The sequence below is a fragment of the Apium graveolens genome, chromosome 10 (genome assembly GCF_009905375.1).
Source record: "Apium graveolens cultivar Ventura chromosome 10, ASM990537v1, whole genome shotgun sequence".
NCBI classification, from domain to species: domain Eukaryota; kingdom Viridiplantae; phylum Streptophyta; class Magnoliopsida; order Apiales; family Apiaceae; genus Apium; species Apium graveolens.
In genome coordinates, this window is record NC_133656.1 from 227,049,766 (window position 1) to 227,071,297 (window position 21,532).

The following is a 21,532-nucleotide window of genomic DNA, read 5'->3' on the forward strand; positions in this document are numbered from 1 at the left end:
TGCATAGTGTAGTGTATATGCGACTATATACTATCAACGTGACAAAATATATTTTGAACTCTAAAATACGTTTTGTGTGTTATATTGATAATAATTTAATGTAATATTACAGTACACGTATATGTGATTATATTATTGTCTATTTTATAAGTAAGTGTTTGATGTTTATAGAATGTCATAAAAAAATTGTATTAAATGTTAAACAATTTAAAAATATTACGTTTTGTAAGCGTACACATGTTATTTATGTAATTTTTATATTAATAATTATTTCAGATATCTAATTCTTAATTAAATTTATCACATTTTAAATTTTATATCATTAAAATAATATATATGTATACATATATGTGTGAGTGTGTAGCTATTAATTACAAAATAATTCATATGTTTTAAAGAAGATTAGCTATTAATGGATATTAAATACGAAATAATAAATAGGACAAGAGTTAAAATAGTCATTTTACATTGAAGAATAAATTGTCTCACCCAACCCCACATTTGCTATATTATATATATAATAATAGATAGATTAGTTTATATTTTACTGATTAGATTTGAATAAATAAAGAATAGATTCCAAATATAAAACAATATTGTCCATTTGTTCCTGTACAAAAATACAAAATAATTTGTAGTCTTATCAATTGATCTAACCATTAACTAACTGCCAAATAAATTACATTGACTTGTAATAATACGTATAGATAGGGATAGTTTATAAATTTGTGATTTTTTTTTTATTAGATAATTTACATGCAAGGAAAGATTCCAATTTTGGAGCCTCGAATGCCTAATCTGAAATCAATCAATTTGTTTTATATCATTATAAGCAGATAGTATAATTAATAAGGCTATTAATGTTTGGAGCGTTCCCCATGGATGTCTAATTTGTTATTGAATATGTGAATTGGATCGATCTCTTATTCTGGTTAATTCTTTTGACTAGGCAACATGAAATATATGAGTTAATTTCTTGGTCCCGTATGTCCCTGTAGATTTCAAGAATTAATATCCTTCGGCTCAGAGCCGTGCCTGAGATTTTAAGTGTCTGTTCAAAATCTAAAAAATTACCCTATTATTTTTTTTAAAAAAAATTATATGAAATAATAAAATCTGAAGTTTAATATGTTATACATGTAAATTTTATTACTATATTATACAAAATGTAATTTTATTACTTAATCAAAATTAAATAAAAAACAGTTATACATGTAAATTTTAATATGTTATACTATATTTTAGAAATTAAATATTTATGTTTAATAAACAAGTTATACATGTGACTTATGATATATTATTTTATAAAAAAGTAAGATATATTATTGATAAACAAAAAATATTCAAATAAAAATTAATTTATACATAAACTTATAATTTAGATCTCTTCAACCCATTATTTAATTTATTTTATATTAAATCGACTTCTTTCATAAAATATATACATTAAAATTGGATATTTTAAGATGAATAATATACCTAAAATTTGAATCATTATTTGAATGTTTAATAATATATATATTGTTACCAATAAAAAATAATTATATATAAATATATTAGTTAACTATAAATTTTTCATTAAAAATAGTAGATTTCCTAGTCAAACTAGAGCATTAATGGTGATTTACAATGCAACTTTTGTTTTTAAATAATAATTATATAAGTATTTTTAGAATTAATATGACTGATTCAAGATAATAATTTAATATTATTTAAATGTATAATATTTTTTAATTATTTTTCATTTACAAATTTTTAACATTAAAAAAATTATATTTTTTTACTAAACATTTTTTTTCCTATTTTAGTAAACATATATATACATATGTATATAAAAAAAATGTGCCACTCGCACGCTCTCAGGCACTCTAGTGTATTCGATGACGGTTAATCAATATTTCAACCATATTATATAGAATTAAATTCAGTTGTATTTTTTTTTTATTTGTGCAGGACAATCTTGATGAAGATAGGTATAAAGTTCCATGGAAAGAAATTCGTCAAACGAGTATATATATCGTTCGATCAACTGTCTACTCCACATTATTTGTTGATTTCCTTTTTCCCGCCTTTCATCAGCACTTGTTAATTACTACTTGTTTCTTGACCTGTAACAATCTGATTTATGCTAGCTTTTGGCAATTTCCAGGTTATATGTTCGCTATGCAATACTGAACAGGAGGTGAGCAAAATATCAACATGATAGGCAATCCTGTAAAGTACAATAAATACTTATTAATATTTGATTGCTACTTCACATTCACGTTCAGCAAATATGTATCAACTTTGGTGTATATATGGGCAGATACTTTTGTGGAATTTGTAAGGTTTTCATTGTTGACGTGAGTACCATGTTCTCTTCCATGATATTTTCTTCATTCCGTTCCATTTTCTCTCATCAAATAGAAAGTTAGTATATTCTTTCTATTAGCCTATTCCAAATATATTTAGTTTTTTTTTGGCATTTTTGCAGACGTCGAAGAAAGTTTGGTATTGCCTCAGTTGCGGTATATGTAGGTTTGTGTCTGCTCATTGTTCTCCCTAAATCTAAGCACATTATCATTTGTGCTCTCTCGTGTTTCTAGCTTTGTCTTTATTTTCAACCTTCTTCTTCACTTATATGATTTTATCTCATTCTCTGTATCAGACGAGGCAGTCACCAGTTCTTTCACTGCAATACATGCCGTGAGTAATTTTGCACTTCCTTTTTGAGCATGTTGATCTTATGATTATTAAACTAAAGTGCGTGTGAGCATTTATCTGCGTTTTATCTTTTCCAGAGTGTTGTGAGCAGGAACGCTGTTAGGTCCCAATATGTTTGTAGAAGAGGGGTTGAATACAAACTATACCGTTTAATCGAATTTAATGCGGAATAAAAAATTGAAACAAAATTCAAGTTAAATAAAACTATTATTAAACTTGAAAGGTGTTACAACAACGATATCGTTTACAAGTGATTAATCTCAAATAAATTATCACAAATCTAGAATAAATTCGACATGAACTTTTTCCATTTTTGCAATAAAAATGTCAAATGCTAAAAGTAATTTGAGATTAAGTTCTAAAGATTATGATCCGCTAGATAGTTACACAAGAACAAGAGAATGATTTCTAGTGGTTTGGATTTAACTTTAATTGTGACGCCCTCCAAACTCGGGGTCTAACTTTGGGGGTCACTAGCCAATAAATCAAAATAAATTAATCTCACCGGAATAATATAATAAATATGACCCCTCTACCTGCACTGGATCGATCACATGTTATGGTATAGAACAAGCACTAATACAAACCAAGTGTTATTACAAACCATAAGTCTAATTAGTTTTACAAATTATTCAAATTTTATTACAAACCTCTAGACTTATTCAAGCGTCCCAAAACAGTCTATCTGGAAAACACACCGAACTACCTACAAGCACTTGACTTCTGATCAAACCTGGATCTCAAGCCTGTTCTGGCTTAGCTGAAAGATTAGATTGATAAACAAGTATGAGCGAAAGAAATGCTCAGCAAGCAATATAAAATGTGCTTAAATTGATAAACCACATTCTGGTAATAATTGAACAACAGAATAAAATCAGTAATATTTGATTAATAATAAAAGCTTCATAAGCTATCAACAATAAACGATAATTTTTAGATTGGAATCTAACTCCGACGGACGTACTATCACATGCTGATCAGCCCGTGTGATAACACAAGGTCATGATTCATAAAAATATGTCCCCAAAACACATGTACTCAATTAAAAGGCAATATACCTTCCTGTGGCAAAACGGTGTCAAAGTATTTCATATAACACATAGAAATAGCCCTCCGCTGGACCGTCCGTCCCGGTCACTTACGCATTCATCCAATCCATAAAACATTTTGATCAAAGGAGCCGAATCAAAGGACATCCTTAACCATATAACTCCCCATTTATCATGGTCCAGAGTTATCTCAACAATCGATGACGAAATAACTAGAACAATTAGTTATTCGCTAATCTCAATTCAATGTTCCATTGTATAGAGTAATTTATAGCAAAATATAAAACGTTTAACTATTATGAACTTAGAATAGTATGAAAATCTAAAGAATAAAGTTCAGAGTCAATATCAATTGAATGATAAATGAAGATATAGGTACTTGCATAATATGATTCGAAATAAACGTCACTTGAACAATAAGTGAAGTTAGGGGTACTTGTCTGGTATGCTCGATAACATCTTACTATAACTCTGCTTATAGCTGCTGGCTACTATCTCCGTCTAACACTTGACTGCACTCCTTGCTACTTGATTCTATAAACAAAAGGACTATCTTAATTGAAAAAACTAAACTCAATCGACGTAACCATACGTCTTGACATCTACCCGATCGTTTATAACTAAGCATGACATTTTAAGCTGTAAACAAATAGCATATATATCACGTAACACGTAATCATGACATTTGTATAACACGTAATCATATATTTCATATAACACATAAGTTAGATCATTAAAAGACACGTCTCAGTGCGTTCAGAATGAAAATCAGTTCAATATTAGCATTTATCGATCAAATACCGACTCAAACTGATACACAAATCAAATAACATTGCAATACAATAGAAATTAGGTCTCAAAAGTATTTTTATTGGAAGCGCAATATTTTTCTGAGTCTGTACGCGTTCGTTTCGTATTAAACGGAAGCACGGTTTAATTATTATGAATAAAATAAGAAATAAATAGATTTAAATCAATTAATAATAATATTAATTGATTTTTAAATACCAAAATATAATTTTTAAAACCTTAAAATAATTTTTTTAGAAATTATTTGAATTAATTATAAATAATTTATATTTATTTAACTATTTATAAATAAAATTAATTGATTAATTGATTTTTAATCAATTAATTAAATTAATAAATAATTAACTAAAATAAACTATAAATAATTAAATCAAATTGTATTTTTGAAAATAATTATAGAAAATAATTTTAGGAATTTAAAATAATTAAGAAAATAATTTTTAGTATTTAAGTAATTATTAAATGATTTTTGAAAACAAATTAAATAATTTTTAAAAGTAAGAAAATGAATTTTTAAATAAAAGTAAAAAGAAATTAACAGGAACAGGTTTTTGGTTTTGCATTTGGGGGAAATCAGATTGAACCCGGGTCAAACGACCGGGTCACAACCGGGTTAAAAGAATCCAACCGGGTCGGGAAGAACACCGACCGGTTTCTGGGAAATCCCCAGATTCCGGCGGTCTTCGCCGGACTCCGGCGGTTCCAAACCTCCTCCCCAAACACCTCTATTCTCCCCTTTCTTCCCCTGAATTATTACGACACCAACCCAGCAACTCGAACAGCAGAACAACCCTAAAAAATGAACCAGAGTTCGTCGATTCCGGCTAGAACGGTCATAGAAACCGACCACGAGTTCCAGAATCCGGCGAACTCGGGTTTAATCCAAATACAGCACCAAAATCATCGGTTTAACTCTCGAATTAAAGCCCAGAACAATTAAAATCTAACCCAATCATCAAACCACATCAAGAACATCACTGTAGTCGAGAAAATCGAATAGAAAAAATTTGAAAACTTAAAACTTCAACTCACTTAAATCGGACTCAAAATTAACGAAACAAGAGGCTAAACCGTTCCTTGAAATCTCAGGAATGATTATCCATCAACAAAAAATCAAACGATTACCCTAGCATCCAAAATGAATTTAAATAATAAAATTATGAAAAAAATGAAACAACAGTATACTTCACATTTGCTAAAGATGTTTATCTCAAATGATAGAGCGTGAAGAGAGCTTTAATTCGGTTACTCGAACTTTGAAAATGGAAATCAGAATCACTATCAATCAGAGGAATGATTTCCCAAGTTATGAACACCCCCAAGAACAATTCTTGGTTTTCTTTTTATATATATATATTTTTTTTTTCTAAATTTTTAATAAAATAAAAATAAATAAATAAAACAGGAACCATCTATTTATACTTACAACAAATTATATCCCCAAAATTATTTAAGGGTGTTTTTATCCTTTAATTACAAAAATTTAGTCCCAAAATAATAATTACGGGGAATAATTTTAAAAATGATAAAATACAAAATTAATGTCAAAATTTCCCAAAAATTATGAATAATTCAAAAATACAAAAATAGAGGGAATTTGAAATACGAATAATTTTATAAAAAAAATACGAATTTTGTGGGGTTTGTCGTCCCGGTGGGGTCCCGGTCCGTTGATTTTTGAAAAACGAAAACGATCCCTAAATTACCAGAAAATCCCGAAAACACGTAAAATACATTCAAACGCACATAAAATCAAATAAAATGGGTATCTTAATAAAGATGCTGATAAATACGCATCCTGATTGCAGATAAGTTCATATAATTGCAATTTAAACATATTTTTAATCAATCGAAAAATTTTCTAGCCCGCACAGAAACACACATAAGAACTGTAACATCTAATTTCATGGCAATGATCATTTTAGATTTATAAAATATATAATATTTATTTATTTAACATATAATATTCACATAATTTTCCCGGTTATTACATCCTTCCCCCCTTAACAGGATTCTGTCCTCAAAATCAGCCTAGGAAAACAAATGAGGATACTTGGATCGCATTTCGCTTTCCAACTCCCAGGTCGACTCATCAACCTTGGGATTCCTCCACAAGACTCGTACTAAAGATACAGACTTATTCCTAAGCACTCTTTCTTTCTTATCTAAAATCTGCACTGGTTGCTCTATAAAAGACAAATATGGCTGGATCTCGATTGGCTCGTATTCTATCACATGGTTCGAATCAGGCAAATAACGCTTCAACATTGACACGTGGAACACGTTGTGAATATGCTGCATGTGAGGTGGTAACGCTAACTCGTAAGCAACCTTTCCCACACGCTTCAAAATCTCAAAAGGGCCAACATTACGCGGATTCAGCTTTCCTTTCTTTCCAAATCTTGATAAACCTTTCCAAGGTGAAACCTTCAGTAACACTGCTTCACCAACTTCAAATTCCATATCTTTTCTGGTAGGATCAGCATATTTGTGTTGACGATCTTGAGCTGCTACCAATCGTTTCTGAATAAGTTCTATTTTCTCTTTTGTCTGCTGGATCAATTCTGGACCCAAAATCTATATTTCACCAACTTCTTCCCAACATATTGGAGATCTGCATCTTCTCCCGTACAAAGCTTCGTAAGGCGCCATTCCAATACTGGCATGATAGCTGTTGTTGTAGGAGAATTCAACTAATGGCGAATGCTCGTCCCAACTACCTTCAAAATCTAGTGCACATACCCTTAGCATATCCTCAATAGTCTGAATCGTCCTTTTACTTTGACCGTCTGTTTGCGGATGATGCGCGGTACTCATGTTCAGCTTTGTTCCGAGACAATCTTGAAAACTTCTCCAGAATCTTGAATTAAATCGAGGATCTCTATCTGAAACTATGAATACTGGAACTCCATGTCGGGTCACAATTTCCTTAAGATATAACCAAACCAATTTATCCATTGAAAATCTCTCATTGATAGGAAGAAAATGCGCTGACTTTGTTAATCTGTCAATGATAACCCAAATATCATCATGATTTGCTCTGGTCCTCGGTAATCCAACTACGAAATCCATTGCAATATGTTCCCACTTCCATTCCGGAATGTCCAATGGCTGTATCAGTCCACTGGGCCTTTGATGTTCCGCTTTGACTCGCTGGCAAGTGTAACACTTATTTACCCATTCTGCAATTTCTTTCTTCATGCTTGGCCACCAAAAGTTTTCTCTTAAATCTCTGTACATCTTCGTACTTCCGGGATGAATTGAGTATCTGGAGTTGTGAGCGTCTCGAAGAATTTCATCTTTCAGCTCGGCTACGTTGGGTATCCATATTCTGGAAGAAAATCTTAATATTCCTTTATCATCCTTTTGACTCCCTATCTCTTCTCCTGTCAAACTGTCTCGTTCATGGCTCATTACTTCTTCCTGACATCTTCTTATTTTCTCTAATAATTTCTGGTTGAAAAGACATTATACATAATATCTCTGTAGACATACTTGGGATACTGACCTCTATTTCCAGCTTCTCAAATTCCTTGATCAATTCCTCGGATGAAGTTATCATATTCAATCTTTCTTTTCTGCTCAGAGCGTCGGCCACCACATTTGCTTTGCCTGGATGATAGTTAATAGTACAGTCATAGTCCTTGATTAGTTCTAGCCATCTTCTCTGCCTCATGTTCAACTCCTTCTGGGTGAAGATATACTTCAATCTTTTGTGGTCCGTGTAGATCTCGCACTTTTTCCCATAAAGGTAATGCCTCCAAATCTTCAATGCAAACACTATAGCTGCCAATTCAAGATCATGCATTGGATACTTTTCTTCAAGTGGTTTCAACTGTCTTGAAGCGTAGGCTATCACCTTGTCATGCTGCATCAAAACACACCCCAATCCTTTGTACGACGCGTCGCTGTAAATCATAAAATTTCCTTGTTCATCTGGCAAGACTAGTACTGGAGAAGATACTAATCTATTCTTTAATTCCTGGAAACTTTCTTCGCACTTCTCATCCCATTCAAATTTCCGATTCTTCCTGGTGAGCTTTGTCAATGGCGTTGCTATCTTCACAAAATCTTGCACAAATCTTCTGTAGTAACCTGCCAATCCCATGAAACTTCTTACTTCCGTTGGTGTTTTTGGCCTCTCCCGGTTGATTATGGCTTCAATCTTTGCTGGATCCACTTCCACTCCTTTATTGCTAATCACGTGCCCCAGAAATCGTACTTCTTTTAACCAAAATTCACACTTGGAAAATTTTGCGTATAATTTCTCCTGTCGCAGTATCTCCAGAACTATCCTCAAATGCTCTGCATGCTCCTCTTCTGTTTTAGAATAGATCAAGATGTCGTCTATGAACACGATCACGAATTTATCCAAATATTTCTTGAATACTCGTTTTATCAGATCCATGAAAGCTGCTGGTGCGTTGGTTAATCCAAATGCCATCACTAGAAACTCATAATGCCAATATCTGGTTCTGAACGCGGTCTTCGGAATGTCTTCAGGCTTGATCTTCAGTTGATGATACCCGGATCTTAAATCAATTTTAGAAAACCATACAGCGCCTCTCAATTGGTCAAACAAATCATCGATCCTTGGTAACGGATACTTGTTCTTAATAGTCAGCTTATTTAGTTCTCGATAGTCGATACACAATCGCATACTCCCATCCTTCTTCTTGACAAACAGTACTGGTGCGCCCCATGGGGATACACTGGGTCTTATAACTCCTTTCTCCAAAAGATCTTGCAGCTGAGTTGCCAATTCTTTCATCTCCACTGGTGACATCCGATACGGAGCTTTAAAAACTGGTTTTGTTCCGGGTGCTAGATCAATCGCAAATTCAATTTCTCTATCGGGAGGTAATCCTGGTAGATCGTCTGGAAAGACATTTAAAAATTCATTGACAACTGGAATCGCTTCAAGTGCTGGAACTTCTTTGCTGGTGTCTACCACATGGGTCAAATACGCTTCACAATTCTGGCGCAATAACTTTTTCACTTGAGCGATCGTTAAGAACTTCTTCTCTTGCCTATTTCCTTGAAATATCACCTTCTTCTTACTATCTAAGGTCTGTAGTCTTACTTTCCTATTCTTACAATCAATCTGAGCGTTATTTTCTGACAACCAATCCATTCCTAAAATAACATCAAATTCTCCCAACTTAAAAGGTATCAAGTTGGCATAGAAATGATGTCCTCCTATCTCAATATCACACTTTGGGCACACTCGGTCGACGGAAACTTGATTCTTATTAGCTAGCTCTATCATTAGTGCGTGTTCTAACAACTTAACTTCGCAATGCAGCTTATCGACAAAATCTTGAGAAATAAATGACCTTGTAGCTCCAGAATCAAATAAAACTTTAGCATCTACGGAGTTGACTGGAAGCGTACCTGCAACCACGTCTGAACTCTGAACAGCATCCTTCATAGTCATATTGAATGTCCTGGCCTTGGGCTGGTCCTTTGCTGGTGGTCCTTCAATCCTTGGCACATTCTGAGATGGAGCACCTGTAAGCCTTGGGGTGTTGCTCGTCGTACCTTGTGTTGGGCAATTCCTGGCGATATGTCCTGGCTTTCCATACTTATAACATCCAGTTCCCATAATCTGACCTTGAGTCTGATTCTGACACACATTAGCAAAGTGTCCCTTCCTACCGCACTTGAAACACGTCACATTAGCATTACAATTCTCAAAGTGCTTCCTACCACAAAACTGACAATCTGGTATTGGTGGACAATTGGGCCTCTGCTGGTTTGAATTTTGAAAATGGTTGCCTTGTCCTCCATTTCCTGATTGTGGTCTTCTGAATCCCACATTCCTATTATCCTGAAATTCTGACCTTTTGTTGAAACGGCCCTGAAAATTACCTTGATGCTGACCTCCTTCTGAGGTTTCTATTTTTTTTTTCTTCCCATCCTTTCCTTTCTGAGACATGTCACTCCGACTTTCGATCACCATTGCTTTCTGAACCACTGCCATATATGAAGTTAATTCAAACATGGCCACTCTGTTCTGAATCCAAAACTTCAATCCCTGTTCGAATCTTCTTGCCTTCTTTTCATCTGTATCAACCTGGTCTGGCACGAACCTTGCTAACTCAGTAAACTTAGCTTCGTACTCCGCCACGGTAAGATCACCCTGGGTCAGGTTCAAGAACTTAATCTCCATTTGATTCTTCATATACCTCGGGAAATACTTCTCCAGGAACAGCTCTGTGAATCTCTCCCAAGTTATAAACTCACCTACTTCCAATGCTTGTGTGGATTCCCACCAATAGTTCGCCTCGCCCTTCAGAAAGTAGCTTGCAAACTTGGTCTTCTGTTCAGTTCCAGCTCCGACTAATTCAAAAGCCTTTTCCATCTCATTGAGCCATGCATTAGCTTCCACAGGATCAACACTTCCTTTGAACTCAGGTGGCTTCACTGCTTGAAACTTGTTAAAAGTCACTGCAGGTGGTGCTGCTGCTTGCTGCTGTTGCTGTTGCTGCTGTTGCTGCTGCTGCGTAAGATGTAACATCTGCTGCTGCATCAGTCCCAACATCTGGACAATCGCTGGATCCATCCGACTCTCGGCATGATCCTCTCCTGAATTATTCCTTCTCCTTGGTGCCATTATTCTGGTAAGAAAACAAGCAACATATATAATAATCTGTCAAGCATTGTGTCAAATATGTAGCAATTCCTTAGCATATCAAAATTCTCAAAAATTATCTCCTTTCAAAATATCATAAACTTGCTACCATATTAACACAAACGACATAATTATCACATAATCCTGCTTATTATCTCGAGAATAATAACACAAAGAAAATTTACTCCGAATTATCCGAACTTCTTAAATCCTTGCTTGAAATCTCAACTAAACCAACAAAATAGCAGGGCAATGACACAAGGCCTAAGGTTAAACGCAAAACAGGGAACCTAAACAACTTAACTACAACCTAACCCAATAACCTAAATTTAATCCTATAAAAGCTAAACTACATGCGCCTATCTTATGTGATCTTCCTATGACTCATTTATGACAATCCTAAGCCTGTTTCAGTGACCATAACCTGTAGCTCTGATACCAACCTTTGACGCCCTCCAAACCCGGGGTCTAGATTTGGGGGTCACTAGCCAATACATCAAAATAAATTAATCACAGCGGAATAATATAATAAATATGACCCCTCTACCTGCACTGGATCGATCACAAGTTATGGTATAGAACAGGCACTAATACAAACCAAGTGTTATTACAAACCATAAGTCTAATTAGTTTTACAAATTATTCAAATTTTATTACAAACCTCTAGACTTATTCAAGCGTCTCAAAACAGTCTATCTGGAAAACACACCGAACTACCTACAAACACTTGACTTCTGATCAAACCTGGATCTCAAGCATGTTCTGGCTTAGCTGAAAGATTAGATTGATAAACAAGTATGAGCGAAAGAAATGCTCAGCAAGCAATATAAAATGTGCTTGAAATGATAAACCACATTCTGGTAATAATTGAACAACAAAATAAAATCAGTAATATTTGATTAATAATAAAAGCTTCATAAGCTATCAAGAATAAACGATAATTTTTAGATTGGAATCTAACTCCGACGAACGTACTATCACATGCTGATCAGCCCGTGTGATAGCACAAGGTCATGATTTATAGAAACATGTCCCCAAAATACGAGTACTCAATTAAAAGGCAATATACCTGCCTGTGGAAAAAATGGTGTCAAAGTATTTCATATAACACATAGAAATAGCCCTCCGCTGGACCGTCCATCCCGGTCACTTACGCATTCATCCAATCCATAAAATATTTTGATCAAAAGAGCCGAATCAAAGGACATCCTTAACCATATAACTCCCCATTTCTTATGGTCCAGAGTTATCTCAACAATCGATGGCGAAATAACTAGAACAATTAGTTATTCGATAATCTCAATTCAATGTTCCACTGTATAGAGTAATTTATAGCAAAATATAAAACGTTTAACTATTCTGAACTTAGAATAGTATGGAAATCGAAAGAATAAAGTTCAGAGTCAATATCAATTGAATGATAAATGAAGATATAGGTACTTGCATAATATGATTCGAAATAAACGTCACTTGAACAATAAGTGAAGTTAGGGGTACTTGCCTGGTATGCTCGATAACCTCTTACTATAACTCTGCTTATAGTTGCTGGCTACTATCTCCGTCTAACACTTGACTGCACTCCGTGCTACTTGATTCTATAAACAAAAGGACTATCTTAATTGACAAAACTAAATTCAATCGACGTAACCATACGTATTGACATCTACCCGATCGTTTATAACTAAGCACGACATTTTAAACTGTAAACAAATAGCATATATATCACGTAACACGTAATCATGGCATTTGTATAACACGTAATCATATATTTCATATAACACATAAGTTAGATCATTAAAAGACACGTCTCAGTGCGTTCAGAATGAAAATCAGTTCAATATTAGCATTTAATGATTAAATACCGACTCAAACTGATACACAAATCAAATAACATTGCAATACAATAGAAATTAGGTCTCAAAAGTATTTTTATTGGAAGCGCAATATTTTTCTGAGTCTGTACGCGTTCATTTCGTATTAAACGGACGAACGGTTTAATTATTATGAATAAAATAAGAAATAAATAGATTTAAATCAATTAATAATAATATTAATTGATTTTTAAATACCAAAATATAATTTTTAAAACCTTAAAATAATTTTTTTAGAAATTATTTGAATTAATTATAAATAATTTATATTTATTTAACTATTTATAAATAAAATTAATTGATTAATTGATTTTTAATCAATTAATAAACTTCATAAATAATTAACTAAAATAAACTATAAATAATTAAATCAAATTGTATTTTTGAAAATAATTAAAGAAAATAATTTTAGGAATTTAAAATAATTAAGAAAATAATTTTTAGTATTTAAGTAATTATTAAATGATTTTTGAAAACAAATTAAATGATTTTTAAAAGTAAGAAAATGAATTTTGAAATAAAAGTAAAAAGAAATTAACAGAAACAGGTTTTTGGGTTTGCATTTGGGGGAAATCAGATTGAACCTGGGTCAAACGACCGGGTCACAACCGGGTTAAAAGAATCCAACCGGGTCGGGAAGAACACCGACCGGTTTCTGGGAAATCCCCAGATTCCGGCGGTCTTCGCCGGACTCCGGCGGTTCCAAACCTCCCCCCCCAAACACCTCTATTCGCCTCTTTCTTCCCTTGAATTATTACGACACCAACACAGCAACTCGAACAGCAGAACAACCCTAAAAAACGAACCGGAGTTCGTCGATTCCGGCTAGAACGGCCATAGAAACCGGCCACGAGTTCCAGAATCCGGCGAACTCGGGTTTAATCCAAATACAGCACCAAAATCATCGCTTTAACTCTCGAATTAAAGCCCAGAACAATTAAAAACTAACTCAATCATCAAACCACATCAAGAACATCACTATAGTTGAGAAAATCGAATTGAATAAATTTGAAAACTTAAAACTTCAACTCACTTAAATCGGACTCAAAATCAACGAAACAAGAGGCTAAACCGTTCCTTGAAATCTCAGGAATGATTATCCATCAACAAAAACATCAAACGATTACCCTAACATCGAAAACGAATTTAAATAACAAAATTATGAAAAAAAATGAAATAACAGTATACTTCACCTTTGCTAAAGATGTTTATCTCAAAGGATAGAGCGTGAAGAGAGTTTTAATTCGGTTACTCGAACTTTGAAAATGGAAATCAGAATCACTATCAATCAGAGGAATGATTTCCCAAGTTATGAACACCCCCAAGAACAATTCTTGGTTTTCTTTATATATATATATATATATATTTTTCTGAATTTTTAATAAAATAAAAATAAATAAATAAAACAGGAACCAGCTATTTATACTTACAACAAATTATATCCCCAAAATTATTTAAGGGTATTTTTATCCTTTAATTACAATAATTTAGTCCCAAAATAATAATTACGGGGAATAATTTTAAAAACGATAAAATACAAAATTAATGTCAAAATTTCCCAAAAATTGTGTATAATTCAAAAATACAAAAATAAAGGGTATTTGAAATACGAATAATTTTATAAAAATAAAAATACGAATTTTGTGGGGTTTGTCGTCCCGGTGGGGTCCCGGTCCGTTGATTTTTGAAAAACGGAAACGATCCCTAAATTACTAAAAAATCCCGAAAACACATAAAATACATTCAAATGCACATAAAATCAAATAAAACGGGTATCTTAATAAAGATGCTGATAAATACGCATCCCGATTGCAGATAAGTTCATATAATTGCAATTTAAACATATTTTTAATCAATCGAAAATTTTTCTAGCCCGCACAGAAACACACATAACAACTGTAACATCTAATATCATGGCAATGATCATTTTAGATTTATAAAATATATAATATTTATTTATTTAACATATAATATTCACATAATTTTCCCGGTTATTACATTAATTGTTAGAAAATCAATGATCTTGAATTGTAGTTGAGAGAGATATAATATTTGTGCGGCTGCTGCTCTATCTGTTCTTAAGTAGATTGAATAAAAAGAATGTCTTCTGCTGCTTGTCTTTAAATTTAATCAACGGAACTGAAATGAACTGGCAAGACAATCTGTGAACTGGCATGACTTTCGGTGAGACAATCTCCTGAACTAGCATGACAATTGGCATGACTATCTCCTGAACTAGCATGACAATCGGTATGACTATCTCCTGAACTAGCATGACAATCCCATAGCTAGTAGAATTTTCGGTATGACAATCAATTTGAACTAGCATGACTTTCGGTATGACAATCTGATTGTCATACCAGTTCAATTGATTGTCATGCTGAATTAATATTGAATATAAATTCAAAATCAATTCTGAAAATTCATAATATTAATTCAGAATTAATTAATCAATTAATTCAATTAATAAATAAATTAATCTTTGCAGATATAATTTATTTTCTTAATTAAACTATATGACTTAATTAATTAATAGAGAATTAATACTACTCTTGAACATCAAATACTCTTCTGAATATCTTCTGAAAATGACTGAAAATTATGAATCAATTCCACCACTTCAATGTTGACACTCGATGTACTGTCTGGTTCATGAGTGACTAACTTCCGTGATATTTCTTCATGTCTTGACTATGATAACTTGAATTTCTTCAAATTAAATCCCTGTAACCATTTGATACCCTGACAAGATCTCTGTCACTTGATTAAATCCACAATCTTGATTTATATCCCTGAGGCTTGATCAATTTCTTGAACTTCTTCCAGTGAAGTAATTCCTCAAGACTGTAGATGAACCTTATTTCTGAATACTTTGATAAATGTTACTTTGAGAGATCTCTTTGACGATATAACCACTATTTACTTGTTACATTCTTATTTGAGTTGAGTTAAATCCTCGAACTTTCTTCTTGAATAATAAAGGAGGTCTCATCAAATGGTTCAGCAACTGGTCCTTTATAGAGGGGTTTATCAACACCCTTAAGCACATGTGGTACTTCCCTACCTTTAGCACAGACATGAGGAGGGGAGTTTATGCCTAATTCTCCAATAGCAGCATTATAATCAAAACCTATTCCAGATGTTTGATTAACAGCTTGCTTACTGTAGAACTCTTTAGCCTTCGAACAAGAATTAAAGTAAGTTTTAACCTTAGTCTCAAGACCGGTGATCTTGTCTTTGAGAATAGTTTCGAGTTGTCTATAACAGTTAACTCTGTTCTCTAGAAAAGATACTTGTTTTTTTTTAATTTGTCTTGATTAATGTGCACAATTCTTAATTCATTGACATCTTTCTCAAGGTCTTTGATCTGCTGACTTAACAGTTCATTATCACGACGAGCACAATCTAAGGAATCTGCTAGATGATAAACTAATTCAGCATCAGTAAATTTTACCTCTTTTCTTGACGATGAAGTATTTCCATTAATAGCCATAAGAGAAAGATTTCCAACTTCTTCATCTTCACTATCAGTATCATCCCAGCTTCTTCCCTTTGCCAGATAAGCCCTTTCAGAGTTACTCTTCTGATTTGAATTATAAGAGTTCTTCCTTACTTGCTTTGGCTTCCTGCATTATGTGGAAAAATATCCCAACTCATTCCAGTTAAAACATCGAATGGTGCTTCGCTCAACCATCCATGTTTTGTATCCACCACTGCCGGTGTTAGAGGATGAAGATCCACCTTTCTGAAATCGGTTGTAGTTGGACTTGTATTTGAACTTGGGATTTCTCTTGAATCTGACATTGGAGAATCTCTTGACAATCTGGGCCATTGACTCATCTTCCAATAGCTCCAGCTCTTCCAAAGAGTAAAAATCATCACCGGATTGATTTGTAGTAGGAGGATTATATTCTGTTACTAACACATTTTCCTCAGCCTTAGAAGACTGTACCATTCTCTCTGACTGTTGAGATTGTTGTTGTTGTTGTTGTTGTTGTTGACCTTCAGCTACTAGAGCAGTAGATGTGCCGACCACTCTATCTTTCCCGTAGACTTCCTTCTGCTAAATCTGCTCCAACTCATAGGTTTTTAACACACCATAGAGTCTATCCAAAGAAATCTCACTCAGATCTCTAGCTTCTCTTATGGCAGTGATTCTATGTTCAAGATGAGTTGGCAGTGTTAAAAGGAACTTTTTGTTGATCTCCCTGATTGAATAATATTTTCCATTTATGTTCAGGTTGTTGATCAATGCATTGTACATCTCGAACACTTCAGTAATTCCTTCTCCTGGATTGGATTTTAAATGTTCATATTCAGAGGTTGGGATCTCTAACTTGTTCTCCCTAACTTCCTCTGTGCCTTCGTTAATCACCTCAATAGTTTCCCAGATGTGTTTGGAATTTTTACAGTTCATCACATGTCTGTTCATCAAGGGATCGAGGGAATCAACTAAAATTAACTGAAGGCTGGAATCCAAGGAGGCTTCTTCCTGTTCAGTAGGAGTAAAATCCTGAGGATCTTTTGCATAGGTTCTAGCTTTGATAATTACAACATTATCTACTATAACCTCTGGTTCAATAACCATCGAAATTTTTGGACCCTTCTTTAACAAGTTCAGATATTTGGGATTTGCAACTTGTAAAAACAAGAGCATCTTCTTCTTCCACATAATATAATTCTCTTTATCGAATAGTGGAATTTTAACAGTTCCAACTTTTTGTGAAGTCATTTGAATAAATAAAAATTCAAGGAGTTGAAGAATCACAAAAGTCTAGGATCTTGATTTGTTCGTTAATCAGAAGGCTCTGATACCAATTGTTAGGTCCCAATATGTTTGTAGGCGGGGGGGGGTGAATACAAACTATACCGTTTAATCGAATTTAATGCGGAATAAAAAATTGAAAGAAAATTCAAGTCAAATAAAACTATTATTAAACTTGAAAGGTGTTACAACAACAGTATCGTTTACAAGAGATTAATCTCAAATAAATTATCACAAATCTAGAATAAATTCGACATGAACTTTTTTTATTTTTACAATAAAAAGATCAAATGCTAAAAGCAATTTGAGATTAAGTTCTAGGGATTATGATCCGCTAGATAGTTACACAAGAACAAGAGAATGATTTCTAGCGGTTTGGATTTAACTTTGATTGCTATAAAATCAATGATCTTGAATTGCAGTTGAGAGAGATGAAATATTTGTGCGGCTGCTGCTCTATCTGTTCTTGAGTAGATTGAATAAAAAGAATGTCTTCTGCTGCCTGTCTTTAAATTTAATCAACAGAACTGAAATGAACTAGCAAGACAATATGTGAATTTGCATGACTTTCGGTGAGACAATCTCCTGAACTAGCATGACAATCGGTATGACTATCTCCTGAACTAGCATGACAATCGGTATGACTATCTCCTGAACTAGCATGACAATCCCATAGCTAGTAGAACTTTCGGTATGACAATCAATTTGAACTAGCATGACTTTCGGTATGACAATCTGATTGTCATACTAGTTCAATTGATTGTCATGCTGAATTAATATTGAATATAAATTCAAAATCAATTCTGAAAATTCATAATATTAATTCAGAATTAATTAATCAATTAATTTAATTAATAAATTAATTAATCTTTGCAGATATAATTTATTTTCTTAATTAAACTATATGGCTTAATTAATTAATGGATAATTAATACTACTCTTGAACAACAACCACTCTTCTGAATATCTTCTGAAAATCACTGAAAATTATGAATCAATTCCACCACTTCAATGTTGACACTCGATGTACTGTCTGGTTCATGAGTGACTAACTTCCGTGATGTTTCTTCATGTCTTGACTATGATAACTTGATTTTCTTCAGATTAAATCCCTATAATTATTTGATACCCTGACAAGATCTCTGTTACTTGATTAAATCCACAATCTTGATTTATATCACCGAGGCTTGGTCAATTTCTTGAACTTCTTCCAGTGAAGTAATTCCTCAAGACTGTAGATGAACCTTGTTTTTGAATCCTTTGACAGATGTTACTTTGAGAGATCTCTTTGACGATAGAACCACAATTTACTTGTTACATTGTTATTTGAGTTGAGTTAAATCCTCGAATAAACAAATAGGTTATGACATATGCCTTTCAAATACTTGTATTGAAGGTGTGTTACGTCGCGACTGCCCTATCTGCTTTGAGGTACATATAGTTGTTTTGTCTTTTCATAAAATTCAAATTTGTATACAGTCATTGCTTTCGATATTGTTGGATATATTAAATTTGAACCTAAATTTTGCAGCATCTATATGAGACACCAGGACATTTTTCAGGTCTGCCGTGTGGCCATATCATTCACCATCTTTGTTTTTAGAAGCTGAAACAGTAAGTTCATATCCTGTACCTTTAAATGTACATCTATAGTGTGACTTGGAACTGGTATCCTGGTACTAATTTGGACTATATACCAGAAATACTTGCTCTATTTGCTACAAGACATTTGCTGACATGTCTGGGATAAATACAACTTGGAGATTGCAGCTACACCGATTTCTAGGCATTTTCAAAACAAATTGGTAATTCCATTATCCCTTTGTAGCTTTGCATTCCCGGATGGTAATTTCACATATGTAATAGATGTATTGGAAAATTTCATAGCAATCATTTATCATAAGACTGTTACAGGGTTTAGATCTTTATCAATCAATAGTGAGTTTAAACAACTATGTGGTAGACTGATTCTTAAATTTCCAAAAACAAATTTTTTATGGCTTCTGTGTCAAGATGGATGATTTACATGTTCCTGAGAACAGTGTCTCTCCGCGACTAGCTCCATATATCACACGCACACGCATATATATATATATATATATGTCATAATTATAAATAAGTTGCAGGTTTATACTATAGGCATAATACAAACTGTGACTTAAGCTCTTTATAGATAAGCATCTACTTTTCGTCTTTTTTGGCTGGAAATTGAAGATAACTTACTTTTGCAGATGGAGATCATTTGCAATGATTGGAGCTCCATCTCAGTAGTTAAGTTCCATGCAGCTGGTCATTATTGTCCCCATTGCCACTCTTACAAACCTTTCACAGAACACTTGTGAGGAGAAGTCCATTCTTTTCGTCGGATTATCAAAAAAATTATTATGACAACTGTGGACGAATTGCTCTATGTTGTTGTATCTGAAAGTGATATTGTTACTACCCAACACATCGTAAGTGGGGCAATAATCTCTTTAAGAATAGTCTAGACTTCTCGAAGTTTAGGCGCCTCATTTGTTCATAGTTTTTCAGATTTGTTAAAATTTCTGTTAGAGCTAATTATTCTATCCACTGTTTGTCAATTCAGTTACCGATTTATCTTATTATTTGCCTTCGTGTTTTGTTTCGTTATTTAATTATTTGTCTGTTCTTGTTAATCCTGATTATATAAATGTCTTATTATTGCGCGTAGTGTTAAATAGTTACCCAACACGTACTTCGAGATGGGTATTCACCTTTTTTAAAATATAATAAAGGATACACATTTAATAATTGTGTATTGACTTTTATCTTTTAGTACTGTTTGAAAAGGAGCAGGTATAAAAGGCGTATATTTTATTTTTTTGAATTGAAGACACATGTCTGAAATATGTATTCATTGTGTATTTTGGGCGGAATGTACGGTTAATTAACATTTTGGGCAGTTAAAACTGTAAAGTTGTGTATTTTGAGTATTTTTTCGAAAAACTCATACCATTAAGCAAAATAAATTTCCATAAAACTGAAATGTGAAATGCCAAATATGGAACCACTTTGAAATCGTGAGAATGACGGGCAAGAAATTTTAAGTATTGCCTAGTACTACTGCGTGATTTTCATGAGAGATTTAACGGTCAAATACTCATTTGACCGGATTTTTCATGAAAATATCTTGTACCATCAACGTATATTTTTACATTAAATATATTTCACAATTTTAGACTCCGTTCATTTGCCGAAAAATAATATAACTTTGAAAAATATTTTTTCAAGAATATTTTTTCAGAAGAAACTGCGCACAACTCTTTTCTTCACATTTCAGATGTGCGACCGACTATTTAAAATCAAAATTCGTCCATCAGAAAAATGTAATGTAATTCGAGGTCTGTATTCCTGATGGTGCTCTGTAAAAATTTTGGGCCAATGTTTTTTAAACTGTTTTGGGCCTTTGGACCAATTTTGTACTCATACTATGGGCCTGAAACTTCTAGTTATTCTATGACCTATGTTTCAAACTTTCAGTAATGCTATTTGTCTTTCCTTTTCAAGAATAAAAGAAGCCCTGTCACATAGTGTGCAATAATTATTACAATTGGATAGCTTGTTTACGTGATTATCCTGTATCGATGTTACAATTTTATGTATCAGAACATTGGGTGCTGACAGTATAATTTGGGGGCCCCGCATGAATTTAGAAGCAAAATTTTTAATTCAATCGTAT